Here is a 7,035-nt window from a genome sequence, read left to right on the forward strand (position 1 = left end):
TACCCACAGGAAGGTAAAAGTACCGCGTCAAGGATTTGTCTGCAACTGGTTTCATCAAGGTTTAATCATTTTCGATCGGACTTGAGCATTCACCTCGCCTCTTTTGATACACCATTCGTCCAACAATTTGATAATCAGCTGGAGCCCTCTGAAGCTCGAAATGCCCTCGCGCCCTCGCGCACGTCACTGTCTTCGGCGACGAAAGAGAAAATGTGGCAGTACTTGCCCTTTATTTTCTTCAGTTAACAACCTCAGCCCCCATGCGGTGCGACACAACCGTAACCACCCGTATCTCAGGACTTGGGCTGTTAACCGGCTGGTCGCGGCCGAGTGGCCGGAACTACCACTTCTGCGTTGGTCGTGCCGGTTCGTTTTGAAACTTCGGCGCCGGCATCGAGGTGATGCCGGCCCCGGGCTGATGGACGGGGAACCGCGTCCAGAGAAGGACGGATCACGGAGAGCAACAAACACCGCGCTGTCAGGTTGCGCAAATAGTATGGTAGCGATATGGCTCGGTTCGACTACCACACTTGACAGTAGCAAACCTCCGCCCAGTTCCGACAGTCAATATGCCAATAGTGGCCAAACAATGGTCATACTGTCAACCGTTCTGTGGTAGGCATATCACTAATATCCTTACCTAACATTAACAGAGCAGCGAAGCTGCGGGGACGCACACAGTTCTCATCCGACGCACAATGCCGCACACACAACAACACTCGTTGGCGCCACCTATTAGTGACCCGCACGACTAGGTTTTGACCTCGTGCCGCTACAGCACTCCACGCTTTCAGCTCATTGCGAGCGTCCAAAACGACGTTTTTGTTGAATTGGAGCATTTTAATATGACACCCAAACCACTTGTCCTCCTCCATGTGGGTTATTGGAGCGTTGTTTGTTAACTAAGCATGATATAGAAGATATTCTTGCTTGTGTTCTATTCTTCTATTCTGTTCAGCGGTACGGGGTTCGATTCCCCGCGGTACCCGCCCTTCCTGCCAGGGTGGGAGGCAGGCGACGCCATATAGCCTCAGCAGCTAAGTGCGTCGTAAAGCCCCAATGACACACCCATGTTGTGATGACAATGACAATGACACCCAACCTGTGCTAACTCGCGTTGCTTGCCCGCGGCATGGCAGCATGCCCAAAACCAAACGCTCGTATGGGACGACATATTATCAGTAGATTCGAACGTGCGCTTGACTTCTGGTGCTCGGCCACAAAAAGCTTCAATAAGGCTTTCTACACCCTAAATCCAGATCTGTTGACCTAAGTCGGTCAACACATCTGGACACACGCCCTTCGTCGTCTCAGCGGGCTTGGGTGCAGACGCGCTGAAACGCGTCGTACAGGCGCCGAGACGCCACTGGTATGCAGCTCCAAAATCATTTTCGGTTTGCTCCAAAATCATTAATCCTCTTGGAGTGCTTGCTTTCCATGCGCTGACGCAGAAGTACTGCGCGCATTGAGACAAGTACTGCGCATTGAGACAAAGGTTAAATGCGGCGTATTGGCACGCTTCACCCTGAGGGTAAACGAGAGCTGCCCCCGCGTGCCGTGGCCCCCGTGCCTTTGCTCGTACTACAAACAAAATTCGGGGCCATTCGCTGGGTGATTCATCGATGTTTGTACCCATAGCTTCTGAGGCGAGTGGCATCACCCTTCGCCACGCTCATCTCCGGCGCTCTTTGTAGTGATTGACCAGCAGAACAGCTGCATATTACGCGCCCGTCTGATGATTCCTTAATGAAGTCGTTGGACCGCGGCGTCTGCACGTGAATCGCCGCCCGCCTGCCCGTGCGCCTTGGAGACAGACCTGCTCGGGCGCACCCCGCGTCCCGCTGGATAAGGAGGGGCCGGCGAAGGCCCCGAGGCGGCGCCGACAGCCCCTGTCCGGCCGGGGCCATATTAGGCCCGCCGCAGGAGGATCGGCGAGCTCGCTCCTATGCCCGCGTCCTAGCTGGTAATTGATAGGCGTGACGCGGATGTGGCGGAGCGCCGCGGGCCGGCCGTTCAGCCGGGGACGCTGCATTACGCTGAGGTCATGCGCTGCAGACTGCCGCTGCCGCCGCGACAGCCGGGGAGGGCTCGCAGCCGGGGTCCCGCGCGGTCCGCTGCCAGCGCGGCCGGGCGACGGACGCGCGAGACCGGCGAGCCCCCGCGGCCGTGGCGGGACGCGCGCACGCGCGCGCGCCGTTCGGAGCGCGTCCTGCATGTGGCGCGATGAGTGTGTGAAACACGTCGAGGAGTGCGAGCGATGTTTGTTTGACATCCGTCCTGCCGTCGATGCGCGTGGCCGCTCACCCAGACGGGTCGTCTGCACCACTGGCACGGGATAGCTGCCGACAAGGATATTTTTGTCATGCCGCTGCGGTGATGTCAGCCTTGATATTTTGAACGAGCTGTCGGCCGCCGATCTGGTGCCTAGATGTTACCGCATCACGCCTTATTTTCGGACTGCGCGCGGAGGCCATCCTATTTTCGTTATCAACACAACCAAGGTTTGGCCGCCGCCGTCCGCCGCCCCACGCCTCCCCGTGTGCCAGTCTCCTATCGACTGATATCCCGCGTCTGCTGGCTGATGCGGCCGCGGCTCGAGACAGCGCGCCGGCGGTGTCTGCTGGCTGATGTGGCCGCGGCCCGGGACAGCGCGCTGGCCGGGTCTGCTGGCTGATGCGGCCGCGGCCCGGGACAGCGCACTGGCCGCGTCTGCTGGCTGATGCGGCCGCGACTCGAGATAGCGTGCCGGCGGTGTCTGCTGGCTGATGTGGCCGCGGCTCGGGACAGCGCGTCGGCCGTGTCTGCTGGCTTATGCTGCCGCGGCTCGAGACAGCGCGCCTGCCGTGTCTGCTGGCTGATGCGGCCGCGGCTCGGGACAGCGTGCCGGCGGTGTCTGCTGGCTGGTGTGGCCGCGGCTCGGGCAGGGCGCCGGTGGCCAGGTCACAGCGTCCGGTCCCGAGACCACCCGGCCCGCCAGCTGACGTCACTGGCCGCCAATTGGCTCCGATTACGGTGAGTGGACCTCCAGAGGGGAGCAGCATCCACCTGCGGCGGCGGCGGGGGCATGGCCGGAGGGAAGCGGGGGGGGGGGGGGGGGGGCGTGGACGTCACTGATGTCGAGGTGAGGTGAGGCGAATGCGAGGCTGGCAACGAGACTAGGCAATGTTTTGATCCATTTATTTAACGGAGTGTCCCACCTTTGGGGCATATTTCAAAACACACTCCAGAGAAACGGCAGGACTGGTTACGTCTAATAACAGCACTGGGTAGTGCCAATGAAGAGCGGTCAAGACATAATATGGATGTCGATGTTCATTATTTTCGAGTTCGAATTACGTTGGAAACGCTTTGTCCAACCAGTGCGCTTCCTCCCTACAGTCGAGATCACCGTCGTCATGACAACCGCCGCCATCAGTCATCTTTGCTGGTGCGAATGAAAGAACGTTTGCCTTTAGCCCAGCGGAAGCAAGGGTCTGTTACCGAAAAACGGATTGGTTTAGGTTTAAACCAGTGCGTCCCTATGGACCATGTCATGATCCAGTTCCCACAGGCGCTGTGCGCCTCGGAAAGAGCCACTGTGGCAATCGTCATAGGGGAGAAATAAAAACCACAGCATAACCTCCTGTTGAATTCGCCGGATAAAATGTTTATGGTCGAGTATCCTTTTGCCTAAGCAGAATGTTTCAAGCTTTCGTAGCATTTATTGCACACACTTTTTGACTAAGTTAGTGTGTTATAAGCCTTACAGAACACACGCGCTGGAAAAGGCAAGACAAAGTAGATGCATTACTTTTATAGTGGCGTGCACGGAGTCCAATCAATCTCGCCGACAGAGGCGGCTACTTTTTCGAAATTCTGGGCTATTCAGAAGGATTTCGAAAAGAAACTGGCATTGCTGATCAACTCGTACGTGTCTCATGTAACAGCAAGAAGTATAAAAAGTACGGGGCACTTCAATGTTTAAGGTTTCGGTGGCACATCCCAGCTACCAGCGCAAATGAAGGCACGGAGCCAACTGCACGACGTAGGCGAATATACCAGCTGCAATTCGCGGGCAGATTCCAAAATTTCGACCCACGGGCGCGCCAGCAATCTACCGAAAACAAGTCCGTGTCAACTTTTTCCGAAATCTTTAAGTGAGTGGAAATTTATCGTTGGTATACACTAAAATTGCTATTCTTGCCAGGGCAATAGCCGGCCGATGCCAAACGATGTCATGTGTGGACTGCTGCAAATATTACATTAGTGAACCTTTACCTGTTTTTCACAAAAAGTCGACACGCACAACAACCAAACCAGTTATTACCTCAGGTTGCCAAAGCGTCTGGTTTCGTTAGCTTGTTTTTTGGCATGATGGACATGTTGATGACCGACAACTCTGAAGTCTGCTAACGTCTCGCTCGTCCCACGCCCCGTGTTGCACTGAATCGTTATTACTAACATTTATTTGTGTTTGTGCCCTATCTGTTCCCGAAAAGCAGGGCCAAGGGCGTAATCTAAGTGCAGATAGCCTTTGGCTATCATAAAGATATCACACATCAAATGGGTAGCCCTTAGCTACGTGGAGAAGTTCGTGGTGGTCGTTGTTTTACAGTCGAGTACCGTCGGTTTCCAGCACCGCACTCATTGTCAGCGATAATATATCATGCTGCATTTTATATTTCAGTTTTGTACACATCGTGCTGAATTGTTCACCCGCTTGGCAAACTGCCAACGCTAGCCAGTTTCTTAGTGCATACTTTGATCCAATTATAGCGCTGGAATGCGAACCATGTTTCAATAGGAGCCTGTTTGAAAACCCTTTGCCTCTGTGATACAGTGCGCGCGTGCCAGATGCGTATGCATGGACTGCGAGCCTGCTCATTAGTGCCGACAAGTCTTTATTTAATGCATCTCCTGATACGCCTCGAGCGCCTTCTTCTTCTGAACACTCTCCGGAAAAATTTACCTATCTTCTGCTTTGCTATGCATTTCTTGAACTGCAGCCACCTGTTGCATCTCTTGTGAACTTTGCACAACGTATAGATGAGTCGCAGAGCAGGGCTGAAAAAGAAGAACATGTTTACACTTTTTGATATCATAGGATAATATGTACAGGACGCTGACTCTTCATGTCTTGTCTTTGTTTGCAATTGCGTGCATGCTGTCCCCAAAAGCAAACACAGTGCCGATAGGTTTATGCATCACTTTCAGGTTTGCAAAATACCACATTCACCCACAGTGGTTTCCCCACTAGTTTTCCACAGAATCATTGGATGGTGACTGACTAGGTAAGATTTAATACAGCATGATCAGTCCAATCTAATTTTTGGTGGGCACAAATTTTGCGTACATGCCCGTATCATACCCCCCTCACACGCACACAACACGACAGTGCCGGTGACGCTGCCGGCGACACGCACCCAATTGGGGCGACAGGCCGAGGATCGGGCGAGGCTATGGGGCCGGGCCAGGCCTCGGGCTCCGGCTGCGGCCGCGCCTCCGGGGCGCTGCACACCAGCGCCGGCGGCCCGGCCGGCCACGGCGCAAGCGCAAGAACTGCCACCAGCCACAGGGACCACATGCTGCCGCCAGCGGCTGCGCACCACTTTTGCTGCTGGCCGGCTGGCGGCCAGCTTTTAAGCGCGCCGGCCGGCGGTGACGAATGCTACTGCCGATGAGGAAGGGACTGGACTTCCGTCATCGATGTCGACGGCGACCGCACCGGCACGGGTGTTGTGGCGCTGTGACATTTGGGACGACTAGGGCATGTCATGGTAGAGTTCAGTATTGGGACCCCATCCCGGATCTCTAGCTCGCGTCCCGTTGTAGGATCCGGGTACGTTTGACACGCTTGTCACAAGTAGATGAAGACTAGATACGCAGGAGTGTGGGGCTGCCGTCGGCCCGTCGGACCAGTGCGTGGCGGAATGTAACGCGTCGATCTTTAAGTGGAAAAATGCTTCCTCGCGTAATTTGGAGGATAGCTGATTCGCAGTAACGCAGGAAGGGGGCACAGGGGCAGTCCCCCCTTAGGTTCCGAGGGGCCCGGAGGGGCCCTCGAGACCTACGATTAAGGGCCTGAAATGCCGACCGGAAGTCGCATTCAGGGGCCCGGTCCGCAGGGCCGGGCACTTTATTGCCATCCAGAGGCTCCTGAGTGATCAGTGGCCCCCGTGTCGCTAAGGGCCTATATGTCGATCAGACACGAGCAATTACGCACAGTCGGCTCCGTGTCGGCATGGACCTGAGGGTTCATTCCCCATGCAGGGACAAAGCAGGAGCCTGCGATTTACATTGTTCTGGGCCCCAGCGTCCGTCGGGGTCCCACAGCGCCCAGCAGGGGGTTCCTGTATTCACAATGGGCCCCAAGCCGGCCAAGGGCAATGTTCGATGAGGCCTGAAGTGAGGCCCGGGTGTTCCAGCGGAACCAATGACTAAAGGCTCGGTTGGAGGGCATAAGGACCCAAAGAACCGGCTGGAGACCACATGAAGAATCGTGGCCCGGAGGGTCTTGACCTAAAATATCAGTGAGAGGTCTTCTTGTCCCGTTTGAGAATCCCCTAAGACAATGCTGCTCTCTCAGCCGGCCAGAGGCCACGAGCAACGAACAGTTGGATCCCTGACACCCTGGGGACCCATTTCCCAAGCAAGAGCAGGAACGGGGGCCACGACTTGCATTGGTCCGGGTGCCTGAAACAATGGTTACGGTCCTTACGTCGGTCAGGGATTAACAGTGACTAAAAGGGGGTCATGTGTCAGTTAGTAGCCCCGAGTCGGCCGCAGGCTCTGCTTGAGGAGGTCCAAAGAGGGGATAAAGGGCCTCTCAGGGTCAAAGATCAATGGCCCGGTTGGAAGGCTGAAGGGCCCGAAGGGCTCTGTCTGTAGGCCACATTCAGTACCCCCGACCGTAGGACCATGATCTAAAATATCAGTTAAGGGGCCCTTGTACCCATTTCGGACCCCTGAGACAGAGTGTTTTATTTCGGCCATAGATCACCAACACCGAACAGTCGACTCCGTGTCGGTCTGATCTCCTGGAGCGCATTTTCCAAG

At 55.7% G+C, this 7,035-nt stretch overlaps 1 long non-coding RNA gene across 1 annotated transcript; it reads right to left on the minus strand.

Moving 5' to 3' along the window:
- Positions 1–4,636: 4,636 nt before the first annotated feature.
- LOC119093142 (uncharacterized) lies at positions 4,637–5,577 on the minus strand. The gene is made up of 2 exons (XR_005093604.1): positions 5,403–5,577; positions 4,637–5,043 (listed from the first exon to the last, which is right to left on the minus strand). It is a non-coding gene; the product is annotated as an uncharacterized LOC119093142 (long non-coding RNA).
- Between the last annotated feature and the right edge of the window lie 1,458 nt (positions 5,578–7,035).

The sequence above is a fragment of the Pollicipes pollicipes genome, unplaced genomic scaffold (genome assembly GCF_011947565.3).
Source record: "Pollicipes pollicipes isolate AB1234 unplaced genomic scaffold, Ppol_2.1 Scaffold_4002;HRSCAF=4701_pilon_pilon_pilon, whole genome shotgun sequence".
Taxonomy (NCBI): domain Eukaryota; kingdom Metazoa; phylum Arthropoda; class Thecostraca; order Pollicipedomorpha; family Pollicipedidae; genus Pollicipes; species Pollicipes pollicipes.